The sequence below is a fragment of the Chiloscyllium punctatum genome, chromosome 17 (genome assembly GCF_047496795.1).
Source record: "Chiloscyllium punctatum isolate Juve2018m chromosome 17, sChiPun1.3, whole genome shotgun sequence".
Classification (NCBI taxonomy): Eukaryota; Metazoa; Chordata; class Chondrichthyes; order Orectolobiformes; family Hemiscylliidae; genus Chiloscyllium; species Chiloscyllium punctatum.
Window position 1 is genome coordinate 91,974,890 of NC_092755.1, and position 15,868 is coordinate 91,990,757.

The window sequence follows — 15,868 nt, forward strand, 5'->3', positions numbered from 1 at the left end:
AACCTTTTGGGAGATTTGAGGAGTTCTTGGGGAGATTCTGATCATTTTCAGGGGTCCTGATGACTTTGCAGTGGTGCAAAGACTTTTCCATTTTTGCCACTCCCAGAGTCCTTGGCTAGGTCCATCATAGATGAAATACTAAAGCAAAGTTTATACCACTTTTTAAGAAGGTGGGAGAGAGAAAGCAGGAAATTATAGACCAGTTAGCCTGACCTTACTGGCGGGAAAGATGCTGGAGTCTATTATAAAGGATGAAATTACGGCACATCTGGATAGTAGCAACAGGATAGGACAGAGTCAGCATGGATTTATGAAGGGGAAATCATGCTTGATTAATCTTCTGGAATTTTTTGAGGATGTAACTCTGAAGATGGATGAGGGAGATCCAGTAAATGTAGTGTACCTGGACTTTCAGAAAGCTTTTGATAAAGTCCCACACAGGAGGTTAGTGAGTAAAATTAGGGCGCATGATATTGGGGGCAAAGTACTAGATTGGATTGAAAATTGGTTGGCTGATAGGAAACAAAGGGTAGTGATAAACGGCTCCATTTCGGAATGGCAGGCAGTGAGCAGGGATCCGTGCTGGGACCGCAGCTTTTTACAATATATGTTAATGATATAAAAGATGGTATCAGCAATAACATTAGCAAATTTGCTGAGGATACAAAGCTGGGTGGCAGGGTGAAATGTGATGAGGATTTTAGGAGATTACAGGGTGACCTGGACAAGTTAGGTGAGTGGGCAGATGCATGGCAGATGCAGTTTAATGTGGATAAATGTATGGTTATCCATTTTGGTGGCAAGAACAGGAAGGCAGATTACTACATCAATGGAATCAATTTAGGTAAAGGGGCAGTACAGAGAGATCTGGGTGTACTTGTACACCAGTCAATGAAGGCAAGCATGCAGGTACAGCAGGTAATGAAGAAGGCTAAGAGCATGCTGGCCTTCATAACAAGAGGAATTGAGTATAGAAGCAAAGAGGTGCTTCTGCAGCTGTACAGGGCCCTGGTGAGACCACACCTGGAGTACTGTGTGCAGTTTTGGTCTCCAAATTTGAGGAAAGACATTCTGGCTATTGAGGGAGTGCAGCGTAGGTTCACGAGGTCAATTCCTGGAATGGCAGGATTACGTTACACTGAAAGACTGAAGCTTCTGGGCTTGTATACCCTTGATTTAGAAGACTGAGAGGGGATCTGATTGAGACGTATAAGATTATGAAAGGATTGGACACTCTGGCAGCAGGAAACATGTTTCCGCTGATGGGTGAGTGCCGAACCAGAGGACACAGCTTAAAAATACGGGGTAGACCATTTAGGACAGAGATGAGGAGAAACTTCTTCACCCAGAGAGTGGTGGCTGTGTGGAATGCTCTGCCCCAGAGGGCAGTGGAGGCCCAGTCTCTGGATTCATTTAAGAAAGAGTTGGATAGAGCTCTCAAAGATAGTGGAATCAAGGGTTATGGAGATAAGGCAGGAAGAGGATACTGATTAGGAATGATCAGCCATGATCATATTGAATGGCGGTGCAGGCTCGAAGGGCTGAATGGCCTACTCCTGCACCTGTTGTCTATTGTCTATTGTCTATTGTCAAAGTTCACATCATTCTTCCCAGTCAGAAGCCCATTCTCGGAGCCTCTGCTGTGGAAGATCAGACTATCAGATGGATGCAATTGGAAAGTCAGATGTGAAGTGAACATTGGGAAATGAAAATCTTTGAATAACCATTCATACCCTATCATACCCCACTATCAACACTGACTCTTCCACTGAGTGTACTGTGTTTACATGTGGCAGATGCAAGGGTCACATTGGGTGCTTCTAAAGTTAGTATGTATCCAGAATTCCCCACCCACTATCTCAGAGTCGGTCCATTACCCCATTTCCAAATATGTTTTCCTTTCAAACCCACACCCTGTGTAAAAAACTGGCATTACAGATCACTTCCTTTGGTTTGGATCCTGTCGGTAGTTCCTAAAGTTATTTGGCTGTGATATAAGAGGACAGTTTATGGCCATTTTACGACCAGTGTTCATCCTTGTCTTTAGAGGGTGAAAAGTTGAATGGTTGGTATTATGTAAAACTCACGGAATGGACTCTACATATTAGGGCCTCAATTGCTGACTCCCAGCCTCGCCAAAATGAAGGAAATGAGGGATCTTGATGATTAGAGATTAGAATCAAGAGAATTTAGGAGTTGAGAAAAATCAAATTAATAACATTCCAGTGAACTTTAATAAACACATTATTCAACAATAATTCTGATCCATTCATGGGATCCCAGTGAATATCCCACTCCCTCCTGCTGCCCTTGTACAAACACAATGCAGATCTAAGGGCCTATTATTGGGAAGCATAATGGTGTGAAATTGTTGAGGATGTTTATAACACAGGAATTTGTGAGGAAAATAATTACACTGTTCCCAGTCATGTTAATAGAGGCTTCTCCTTGCTCTAACTGAAAGAAACTCTCCCTAATTTTACATGTACCAAAATAATTTGGTTGTCTTTGTTAATTGTATTTGTCTTGATCCCATTTGATGTTATTAAGGGACAAGTCAAGTGTGAAGTGTGGCATGAATGATCATGTTTTGTTTCTTTCTGGTTTTAACAAAATGGTCTTTCACTGAAACATAACCATGCAATGTTGAAGATTCAGTTTTAACACTAAAACAGAGGTTTATTAAATCAAAGAACTGAAGAAAAATTGGGTAAACCAAATTACTTATTTTGACATAAGGTTAAAGATTTTAAACACATGGTAAAATAGAATCCCATTTATCCCAACAGCACTCATTTTCAATTCTCACAGCAGGGAGAATTCCCTTCTCTATCCTATCTATAGAGCTTGACTAACTGTGGTTTCAAATTCCAGTCTTGAGAATTTTAAAGACTCTTCCTTGACTCTTCATATAACTGAGCTTAGACTTTCACAGCTTCAAAGAACCCCTTCAGTGTTGTAACCAAACACTTCTGTTCTAAAACTTTAAAACTAAACTCTTTAATCTGAGGCAATCGATTTCTTAGCAGTTCTAAACTCTTATTTAGAGGCAACTGTCATACACATCCAGCATCAGCCAAGAATTCCACCAAAAGCTTCATCCAAGTTATGGGTGTTTCCCTTAAGCAAGAGAAACAAGTTATTCAAAACAAAACTTCTAAACTGAAAACCTAATGGACAACTGCTTACTTTTCTCATTCAAAAATTCTCTCAATGAGAGCAAAACCACATTATATCCCAGGAATTTGCGCTCCCACTTTTAAAAAAATATATCATGGTTACAGAGATACCTACGAGTTAATCATCAAACCCTTCCAGACACAGATCAAAATTTACCACTGCCTCAAATCCAAACTCTTAAAGACGTGGTTTTAAAATACAGGTAAATTGCCCTTCATACATCATATTTCTGCTTGGTAATCCAAATGTTCTCCATCTTCTTGAATGTGATTGAAAAGAAGAACTGGAGGTGACATGATGCAAGCTTTTAATTTCACTGCCTCAGTTTCCACAAAACCTGGAGTATGATGGTAATTCTAGCTGCCAGTCTGACCCTGATGGGGACTTGCTCCATTTTTCACAGGGTGCATGGATTATATATGCATACAGTACTCTCAACTCCACTGCATCATTCACATATTTTAAAGGGTAGGAAATAGGAAAGGGTGGGAAATCTGGGGGAAATAGAGAAGCCCCCTCTTATCTCAAGAAATGTTTGCTGGGCTGAGGCTAAATGCAGATGAAGTGCTACTTTATCTTCTGGCTTCCACCTTGAAAGCTCAGCAAAACCTTCTCCAATAACAGATGAACAGAAGGGTCATTACTCAGATGATTATGAATTCTTGGAATTCCCCTTTACAAAAGCTTTTGATGTAAAATTATTGAACATACTCAAAGCATTGATTGATGAAATTTTGGGCACAGTACCAAACGAAAATAGGTATCACAGGAAAGCAGCATGTACTGTATATATCCCTTATCTTTAAGAGAGTTCACATTCAAGGATTTCATATGCACTGTGTATACAATATTATAATTTTGCAGTTAATCTGCAACCTACAGCAATAGAAATCAGTTTATTTGTAGTAATGACTGTTTCATAACTTGTAATGTGTTTTATGGTTTTAAATAAACCCAGGGAGTTCATCAGTTTCTAATGAGCAACTGATGACCAGACAATTATCATTAACATAAGAGATTAGAAGTGGAAGATCAGGCATGATCTTATCAATTGTTGGAACACGTTTAAGGGGTTGAGTGACTTGCTTTTGCCCATACCTTTCCTTCATTCACTCACACATTCAGGAGATGCTGGTTGAGTCAGCATTTATTGCCCTGGAGAATGTGGCAATAAGCTCCATTCTTGAACCATTGCATTTCCCATGTTATGTTCTGGTGCTGCTTTTCAAATGACGAGAGGTAGAATATAATTATAGCCCATCTTCCTGAATCTTATTTTCCCACCATGCTGAAGCTCCAGGTTTCCTACCAAAATACTACAACATTCCTACAACAATGTCATTCAGGTAAGTAGTGTGGGGGAAATCAAAGATGTGCTTCTCTGGCATCAACATACTGTTCAAAGCATCCATGCATGTGGTGACCTATACACAACACAGGATATTTGGCTTGGAAACAGTTGAGGAAAAAGTGTTAATTATTTACAGTTAATTCTAGAATCTCACATTGCCCACTATCTGATCTGTGGGCCTGTGCCAAATATCAAATTATTAATCCATTATTTACCCCATTAATTTAATACACTTTTCATCTGACTAGGAAAATGGAGTAGGAAGCAACAGCTAAGAGACCATTTTTAAAAGATACTAAGAGTCCCAAAAGCAATATGTCATTGATCATAGTGAATGCAATTTAAATGCTTCTACAATAATCAAAAATGATGAACATCCACAGAATCCCAAATTTAATGCAGTGCCACATATAAAAATACAAACATTGCACAAGAGGAGCAATGGGCCATTTCTCACTTACTCACATTTTGCTTCTAGTTATAGAACATTGATAGTGCTGCTGATAATAGGAAATTCTTTATCATATAATATGAATGGAGTAAACTTGCAGCTAAAGTAATAACAGAAACTAAGGTATTGATTGGATGCTGCAAAGAAGAGACTTTAGAATTACTTCTGGAAAGATTTATTTAAATTGGTTGATTGGCCTTTTTCACCCATACTTATGATACAGCTCACATGATACATCACACCTACTTCTCTCCATCACTCAAATTTACAAACAGAGAGCTCCGGTTGAGTATTCCCATCCCTCTCATCAAGAGAGGTCTTTTGTTACTTTTTGTACAATCAATCCCTGCCATGAATCTAATAGCAGAAACGAACCTGACCAATGTGCATTTGCTGATCAAATCCGTTGGAAAACGCACAGTGTTGGCAATGTTGAAAAGTGCCAGAAACCTCTATGGTTTATAAATGCTTTATATTATTGCCATTGAAAAGAAACATGTGGCAAGATTCCAGATAGAGAAATAAAATACTTCTTTTGTAGTGGGTTTGTAGGGTGCCAGGATTCCTGTACCTGGAGGCAAATCCAAAATTAAATTTGCTAGATGCAAAATAAGCCAAAAAAAAGTTGGCATTCCCAGCTAACTGGCTTTTTGTAAAATAACACAAGGCCTGCAGTTCAGGAGTATGTGGCCATGGCATTCCATTAAACTGCACTTAAACAGTCACAGAAACATCTCTTCCTGTCCACCTCGCTAGGGGCTGTGAGAGTATCACAGCCGAGGGTGTGAGATGATATGTCAAGTTTATCTATAAGGGCAGCAACGTGAAGCTAAGCAGTTGTGTGCCATTGGGCTGAAAGTGTAAAGTGTAAATATAAAAATTATTCTTAGAAAATTATGAATGAATGCTTCTTTTTTGCATTTATAAATAAATTGTTTAAGCCCAACCTGTTTTGTTTTACAGATTGTCCCTTGTTAATCAGCCACTTTAATCAGTTTAACAATTGGCTAATGGAATCTCACGAGTTCTTTTCTGAACATGCCTCCAGTGGAAGGTAATTTGATCCATTGTTCTTATTTTATTACGTAAAAAAATTTGTCAGCAAAATTTAAATTTAATGTGATTTTTGAGACAGTGGCAGGAAACAGAAAAAAAGCTGAGAAGGTGCCAAGTTGATAAGACTGTTTTAAAGAAGCATAAATAGGAACAATAAAGTGCTAAAGTTAGGAAGCTGTGCTAAAACCACATGATTAATTGATTCGCCTCAGCTACAGTATTTCACACAATTTAGGAACCAAACTTTAAGAAGGATACCAAAGTCCTGGAGAAGGTGAAGATGAGTTATACTAGAAATACAGCTGGAATGGTCAACTTCAGTTACATAGAGAGACACAAGCAGCTGAAATTGGTCTTAGAGTGGACATGGTTAAGGAGAGATTTAAGAGAAGCGATCGGAATATGAGGCTTTTGATAAGTCAAGAGTAAATTGATAGACATCATTAATTGAAGATCATCAAAAGAAACTGGAGATTTTACATAAAGCTGTTGTATAATCTGGAATATTCTATCTGAATAAAGATAGGAGTAGATCCATTAATAACATTCAAAAGTGACCTGGATAGAGGAATATTTATAAGGCTATATGGAAACAAGAGGGGCAGGGAACATGAAACAAAATGGATTATATCTTCAGAGGTTGGCACAAGGGTTTTGGGCTGGACTGTTTAACTGTCATCTATCTGTGATGTTTGATTCATTACATTATCTATGTTTATATTTATGATTCATCTTGGCTGAGCCCCTCCATTTATTCCTGATGAAGGGCTTTTGCCCGAAACGTCGATTTCGAAGCTACTTGGATGCTGCCTGAACTGCTGTGCTCTTCCAGCACTACTAATCCAGAATCCCTCCATTAATAGCAGAGCTGTTAAATATCATTATGATATGTCTTATCATTTGGGAAACCCTATCATATTAGATACACAATTTATCCTCCCTCTGCCATCCCCAACACATGCCACTCAGCAACTGCCCAGAGAGAGATGCTAGGGTGTTTACTGCCTCCTGGCTCACTAAGATATAACATTAGATTTACAACCTGTTTCATCCAAATTCATGAACCATTTTCATTTCACCATTATCCTTTTGCACAGTGCAATATATTGAGTCAGGCAACTTAAGACCAGTCCAATTTTAGACTAGAGTGCCCAGAAAGTTTTTAAACATGAACCAAACCCTCAAGACATATTGTTAAGAATGCATACAAGAGCCTTCATTCAACAAGACTCTATATTAAGCAAAGAACAAACACATACCCCATGATTTTAATTAAAAGAGCTGGAAAGATAGCTGTGGACAGTATGTCCACTATTTTCCAATATTTTATCCAGGAGCCAAAACACAAGCAGAAATATTAACCTTCTGTCAAAATTCTTACAACATATTAATTGTCTTTTCCATTTACTTCTGCACATGGTAACCAAGAGTGAAAGATGGCACAAGATTCTCTAAATATGCTGTTTGAGGAAGCCTTGGTGTTCTAATGGGGGAGACTCTCTCATTGTACATGTGCATACTCATGAGATCTCCTTTAATGAGAACAGAATGACTGCCCTGAAGTACAGGGTTTCCAATTGTGACTTTCACCCCATCTCGAAATGAGTACCGAGCAATATTGGTCCCAGGTTATCCATGTTATTTATTCATTTAGCCAGTGCAAATTCCCAAAGCCAAGAGATTGCCTCATCGTTTGCAGAGTTTAAGAGGATTAATCTGCCATTGTAGAGGGGACCCTGCTCAGTTCAATGCAGCACTGTTTGTGTCTTTCACAAATAAATGAGCAATTTGTACTGCGGCCTGAGCAACGGCTTTACAGGGGCTCTGGCTTGTGCTGAACCTTTCTAGCAAGGACAACTCTCGCCGTGGTGTTTCCAAGCCAGATGGGCGTGTCACAAGAAACATGTTAGTGACTTCATGTCTTTTTTTTCCCAAAATACATACATCTCTTTTATTAATAATTTGTCTTAAGGTAATTTTCTTGTTACATTGTGCTTCTGATAATGTCATACGGTCTGTATTGAGTTCTACACCAACCTTTGTAGGGCACAGATATAATCGTTCAGAACTTGTAACAGACCATCTTCTTAACTAAGAGTAGTACTTCTTCTGCAAAACTTCCACTGTGATCTCTATCACTGATCATTTGACATGTCCCAGACAAAGGACAGGCAAAAGTGGCCTTACTCTGAACCACATAATGGCAGAGGTGGCAGATATCACTAGGTGCCAATAGTGGAATTCAGGTTAATACCACACAGCGTGCAGCAGTGTGGATTCAAATTCCATGCCAAAAACTCCAGCATGAGTAAATGACGCAGAAAAAAATAAAATATTGTAGACCATTGAGTTTCCACTTAGACAGCATTACCACTTTAAGAGTACACACAGTGTGCAGTTAAAACACAATTACGAACAGAGAGACGGCAACAACTGTGGAAATAGCAACAGGGCAAGCTCAGTATGCCAAAAGATAACCTTTACCAAACATCTGGTCAGAAGTGCAGAGGAAAACTGTGGGCTGGGGGAAGAACTAAAATCCAGGTGCACTTAAGAAAATACACAGTCCTTAGCAAAGAAGTATACATAGAGAGCAAGTGTAGTCTCCAGATGTAAAGCTAGATATCCCTAACGGAAAAGGGAAAACCTTTATAAAAATTGGTTCAAAAGATCATCAAAGGAAGACACAAGGGAGAGAAAGAGACTTCTCACCTCTCACAAGAAGCATCAAACCATCAAGGTTAAGCTCCACAAGATTTATTCAGGGGTGGCAGAATTGTTAAGGCTTCAGAATTTATGCTGGTAAAACGCAAATTTACAGAAACATAATGAAATAATTTAGCAGAAGAAGAAAAGCCAGGAGACATTTTAAAAAAGGGACTCAGAAATTAAACTTCAATTTCAGAGGAAAAATTTGAAAGAGCCAAAGCCAGAGAACTTTATTTTTTAAAAAAATCATGTGGAAAGTAATGCCTGGAAGTTTACATCACAAAAGGCAAGAAAATGTCCACTTTTCCTGGGCAATGCTAACTCAGTCACAGAAGGTTGGAAAACCTGAAAAAAGGCCAGAAACCACCATTTTGATTACTAGAAACGGTGGGAAAAACCTTAAAAAGATGAGAAAAACTAGTTAGCAGTACAGAGATACAGTATTCCAAAGAAGAAGCTGAAACCATTTAATCACTGCAGAACAGCAATGGAATTTAAAGCTTTATTGAATCATTAATACAATAGTGAAATACAAAATGTAAACGTACTAACAAAGAAATACTTAGCAAAGCCTGGCAAACTCTAATTGAAATTAAAATAGCTTTTTCAACAAGAATAGTGAAAAAGATCAAGAATAAATAATAGAAGAGGTAATATTTCTGCCAAGATTCAAGGTCAGCAAAGAACCATACAGAACACAAGATTAGACATTTTGGAGGTGACAATTCTTAAGATAACACATTACCTCAAAATTAAGGAATATGTCTGAAGTAGAGCAGGTGAATGCACTATTATAATCAATGGGTCTGATTGTGGATGATTCACCAGAAAATTAAAGACAGTACAGATACTTTTGAAAATGTGTGAAAGGCTTTTGGTAATTTTGGTAATTAAATTTTGGTAATTTAAAAACAAGTATCCAATTGGGCAGACATGGCACGGGTTCATGAAAGGCAGGTCATATTTAATTAATTTATTGGAATCCTATAAGGACATTATGAGCGCAGTGGACAAGAGGGAACTGGTGCTTGTGGTGTATCTGGATTTCCAGAAGGCATTTAACAAGATGCTGCACAAAGGACTGCTACATAAGATAAAGGTGCACAGCATTACGGGTGATATATTAGCATGGATAGAAGTTTGGTTAACTAACTTAAAGAGTGGCCAGCGAGCAGATAAGTGGAGCTGAGTCCACAAAAAGATCAGCCATGATCTTATTGAGTAACCTCAGTGGGCCAGATGGCCTACTCATGCTCCTATTTCTTATGTTCTTAAGGAAATAAAATCTTGGAACAGCAAGATTTAACAGAGTTCAGCCTCCAAAGGAATCTGTGCATTATGTAATGAAGATCTGTAAATGTTAGTGGAAAATTAAAAATCAAGCTTTGAAATTAGAATTCACAAGAGACAGAATTGTTGATGGAATTTTGTCAGATTTCTTACATTCTAAAGAAAACTTTACTTTGGAGAAAGCTATTCAGACTGTTTTCCCAATCAGTCACATCTCCAAGCTGTTGAGCTACCTGCAAGCCAATCATATCATTGTTAGCAGGCAGAAGGTTCCTTTGTTATCAATAACTGGTCACTCGTCCACATATAGATCAGCTACTTGTTGCCAGCCAAATATTTATTTCTACACAGTTCCCAGGCTCTAGCTCCTTGTAACAAGATGTGCACTACAGCCTGAACAAACAGTTGTGTAAACAGCACTTACAATGAGCGTCAAGTTATTTGCTTTTAAAAACTTCTAAAATCTTTCAACAATATTTGGTTCTTCAACCAGTTCTTTCCCTTTTCAATCCACAATCAATAATACCAAAAAAAAAGACAGTTTTTGTAAATTTTACACACATATCCAAGTAAGGATATTGTGTAACTCAAAAGGAAACTATGAAGATACGGCGCTCTTATGAAATTGCTAATTTTTTTGATCTTCTGTGATTTAGAACTTAAGAAATTTTGGTGAAAGCAAAGATCAATTAATTTTGTACCTTCTACATTTACTGTGAAATCAGCTCAATCCATTTCATCTGCTGTTGGTAAGTTCTGTTGAACTAATCGCTGTTTGCTAAAAGAAATCATGTTCGACTTCACAATGTTTTTCGGTTCCCCACAACCAAACTCTGATCAGCTAACCTCCATGAACAACATTCCTCCTTTTCTCCAGCACAGGCAACATCAGATAGAACCAATTGTAATACAACACAAGAGGACAATTGGCCATCAAGGATCACAGCCCATTACATCGCTTTCCCAGTGGAAATCCATCCAGCTCTTTTTTGAAGTAGCAAATTGGTTCAGGCACAATTACTTTGCAAGAGCCTTTTAAAGATATACTAATCCAAGGGGAGAAAAGTTCCTTTCAATCTCTGGTCTCATTTGTAATTTTAAATCAGTGACGACCTGATTCTCTGCTCTACGTGGTTGATCTAGGTCAAACCTTTTGGTTCACAGAGCACTTCAGAAGGGCAAAGGATCCCATTGATAACCCAAGGATTCTCCCCCACCTAGTTTCACTTGGTATGAATAATAAACCTCATCACAATTAATAGGAACTTATGAAAACTGCAAATATTTCACTGCTTGTTTACTACTAAATGTAATAAATCTAATGCGCATTCATTTTAGAGTGAAATATTATGTATTTTTTTCATTCAAAAGATTGGACCTATTCATATTATAAATGTTAATAATACAAGGGTTAGGACACTTTCAAGATAAGAGGGCACATTTTTACAGTAAGAGGAGAAGATTTAAAAAACACACAAGGCCAAGCACAGAGGGTGGTTCCCATGAGGAACGAACTTTCTGAGGAAGTGGTAGATGTGGGTACAATTACAACATTTAAAAGACATTTTGGTAAGTACATGAATAGGAAAGATTTGGAGAGATATGGGCACAGATCAGGCAGGCAGGACTAGTTTACTTTGGGATTATGTTCAGCATGGACTGGATGGACTGAAGGGTCTGTTTCTGTGCTGTATGACTCTCTGACAGGTTACCAGCCTTTTGTCAAAGATCACAGTTGGGGGACAATATGCCACACTGAGCATGGATGGCCAAGGGTTTCTTACCATCTGCCGAAAGCGCTTTGAAAGTTAATCAACTCATTTAGCCATGTTGCAAACATCCATGTCCATCAAGCCCTGGAGCAGGACTCAAACACAGAACTTCTGGCTCTGATGCATGGCACTACCGATGGCACCTCCATCATACTGCAGGCAAACACGCTTATTTGAAGTACTCACTACGTTACAAAACCATTTCAATAATATTGCTGAGAAATTAAGACTTACCTTACAAGCAAACTAATCAAACAAAATCTATAGTAGGACAAAAACCAAAGAACCGCAGATGCTGGAAATCAGAAATTGCTGGCAAAACTCAGCAGGTTGGCAGCATCTGTGGAGAGAAAGCAGAGTTAAAGTTTTGGTCCAGTGACCCTTCTTTAAAATGGTGTAAGACATGTCTGGTTTATTAATCTTCTTCTTTGGGCAGTGCCTCAGGGTTGAGGATGGTGATTTGTTTCCAAGGAGACAGGGCATGGTTCTATTGCAGTGAAATAGTCTGAACCTGGAGGCACATCCTTTTGATGCTTGTGCCATACATATGAGCCACTCTGAGCAGCATCATGACAGTACTGGGAATGAGAGTCTATTCTCTCGCGTGGCCCCAGTGGTTGTATTTTGGACCAGCGGACAGACCATCTTGCAGGACTTCCACAGACAATTAGTGGTCCATGGACTACTTTTTGAGAAACACTTGTCTAGTTTGACTGATGGTAGCTTTAAATATCAGTTTTGTACAGCTGTCATCCCATTCTTAAAATAGGTTTTGAAAACTGAGTAAAGGGTAAAGATATTTCTTAAAAGAATTACATTTCTGGCCAGGATCCAGAGTTAAATTTTGTTTATATGAGGCTTATTTCACTTTGAAGTTGGGCCAGGTAAAATGCTAAAAGAAGGGAACACAAGGGAGGACATTATGCCCTAACTCCTAAAACATTAGCAAGGCTTTCCAAGTGGTTCCACCCTCACTGATGACCAGCTCAACAAGCCCAGTGGAAGAGGAAGGATGAAGTAAACAGAAAGCACAAAACATAGGCTATCACTGAGCCAACAGCACCAACAGAGGGTAGGCAGCCAGGAAACCACACCTCAAGGAAGGGACTTTATGAACACACACGTACCTCAGACTGAAGCAAGAGAAAACAGAAATCCTGCTTCCCAGACACTGTGCCTTTCATACACTTTGAGACACAAATCAACTAAGACTGTGCCACTGCTATGAATAGTTCATTCTTTTTGACTATATTAAGAGCATTTTCCCGCACCTCCTGCTAAACGGACAACATTTTATTATAATTCCCAAACTTGAGAGTGTCGTTTTTTAAACATTTAAAGAAGTTCACAATAGTTAAAATTAAGACTGCAAATTAGAAAAGCACAAGAGGCAGGAGCAGGATTAGAGAAGAAAAAAATGATAGATATTAGATTTTCAAAAACTGGTAGCTCTATCACATAATACATTTGTCATTAGCAAGATAAGGACAGAATATAATATCAGATGAAAAGAAAAGGATTCCTAAACAAGTAAAACCCATTAAGAAACAAACTTGGAAGGTCTTAGAACTGCTTTTGGGAACAGGACAAAATCCTCAACTGATGTTAAAATTCAATTCAATGGGCATATTACTTGGTCAGTAAAATATTACATAAATTGAACGATAAAAATGAAAAGAAAATTAGAACAGGTCTAAGTTTAATTAAAAGCAATGTACTGTAGACGCTGGAAATCTGAAATGAAAACAGGATGTGCTGGCGAAGCTCATTTCAAAGAAGAGTTATATTAGACTCAAAATGTTAACTATTTATCTCTTCATTAATATTGCCAGAACTGCTGAGTTTCTCCAATACTATGTTTTTGTTTTTAATTTTAATCAACTCACGTTAAAAGTCTCCCAATACGTTAAAATAATCAGTGAGTTCCATCACAAGCGCAACATTGATGAATGGACAAACTCCCATTAAACATTTTAACAGAAAAAAACGCAAATGAGTTGAGGAATCAATTTGCATCAGGATGATCACTTTCTCTCTGAATGTATCTAACAGTAAAACTGAGACCAAAGGTGATCCTAGTTGTTTATGACATTCTTTACTTCCATCCAAACTCTTCTTGAGTCGTTTTCATCAAAATAGATCTGTTTGTCAAGGTTTGGTAATCTCTGCACCCTTAAAGGGTGTATCTTCCGAAGAGAAGCACTCTCAAATACAGTCACACAGAGGGATTCATGATTGTGAAATCCACTCAAAAAGGGTTTGAGTTTTTTGAAATAGCATAATCACATATCCCTTTGGCTGTCACATCTGTACATGCTTCCCTCTAATTCAACCAATGGTTACTCATGGTTAGTAACTGTTTCAGTGTTCATGCCATAAATCTTCATCGGAATAATTTAATTAACTGGCTTTTCCCTCATGCCTGCAACTAGTTTTTGTCTTGTTTTCATTCAGATTAAGATAAACCAGCAAGTCCTTTGTAGCGTGTAATATTTCATTTAAATGCCTACGGCACCAGTGAGTTTAAAGCTCCAATGAACTCAACCAAAAACAGCTTGGATTTATGTGCCATTTTAGGATCACAAAATATGTCAAGATGCTTCACAAAGTATGATCAGACAAAACCTGACATGTTTGCTTTTTAGTAGCGGGTAAGGCTTTATTCCCCTTGATTTAGAGGTCCATAACCAGGAGACATGGGCTTAGAAAGAATTTGAAGGGCAATCTTTTTACCCAGTAATCAATACGGATTCTGCACTCATTGTTTGAAAAGGTATTAGTCACAGAAACCTTCAGGATATTTTCAAAGTATGGATGCTTGTCAGTCAGTACGAACATGATGGGCCAAATACCCATGCTTTAAACTTTGATGATTCCAGGCTCTAAAATATCTTCTATATATGATGGATTTATTTCTATTATTGCCTTTATGTTCATGAGTTTGGTCTTCTCCAAATCTTTTAAATTCAAGTGCACTCCTACACCATAGACATTGATATTCTCAACAAAAAAAGGTAACGAGACTCAGGTATTCGAATGGAATTACTTGGTAAGCATGGTATTAATGGAAATCTCAGAGAGGTCAGGATCTTGCACGTACTTCTCCTCAAATACTTGGGCCTCAGTGACACTTATTTCAAAGCGATATGATGTAGAGGTCAAGCAGGGAGTAGGAAAAATCAGAAAAAGAGACCCTGCATATCTCAAGAAGCCAGCTCACCATCACTTACCAAAGGGCAGGGATGGAGAAGCAATCAAGCCAACCCAGAGGGGAGACCTCAATTTAGCATTTAATGAATGAAAGGTCACAGCACGAATCCACAGACCCACTACTAAAAGATGCCCAAATAAATCATTTCTCCCTGAAATACGCAGGGATGCAAGTGGAAATATCACAGGACAATGAATACTTTCATTAGCTTCCATTTGCACATTCTCTTTGTTATGCTGAGCCAGTGTTAGTTTCCACCTGAAAGTTATGACAGAGGTTAGAATGACAGACTAAATTAGAAAGGTCTTTCAAAGAGTGGCCACAGGAATGATAGCCCCATCAGTCCTGGAAAATTCATTCCCTAAACATTTTTGACATTGCCATTGGGAGAAGAAAGGTGGGATTTAAAAAAATCCTTTCCCCAGCACTTATTACTCAACTCATTAACCTCAACATAATGCATCAAATACAAACATACTGCTCATGTGAACACTGCAATTCCCTCAGACAGACTGTGCCTGGGTACACACTTTTCATTAGTAGTTAATGCAAAGCATCATGGGTGAATTAACTTCTATATCCCAAGGTTCTCATAGCCTATAGCCCATAACAGGAGCAGAATTAGGCCATTCGGCCCATCGAGTCTGCCCTACCATTCGATCATGGCTGAAGGGTAATGTATCAGCATTGATAGAAGATTCATTAACTAACAAAGCAAAGAGTGGGGACAAATAAGCATTTTACTAGTTGGCGATCAGTGGCTAGTGATGTGCCTCAGGGATCAGTGTTGGGACTGCAATTGTTTACTATTTACATAGATTTTGAGTTGAGGACCAAGCATAGTATGT

The 15,868-nt window shown here is 38.4% G+C and overlaps 1 protein-coding gene across 1 annotated transcript in view; it reads right to left on the reverse strand.

Moving 5' to 3' along the window:
• Window positions 1-15,868, reverse strand: part of trpv4 (transient receptor potential cation channel, subfamily V, member 4) — a 123,816-nt gene that overhangs the window by 36,533 nt on the left and 71,415 nt on the right. The window lies entirely within an intron of this gene.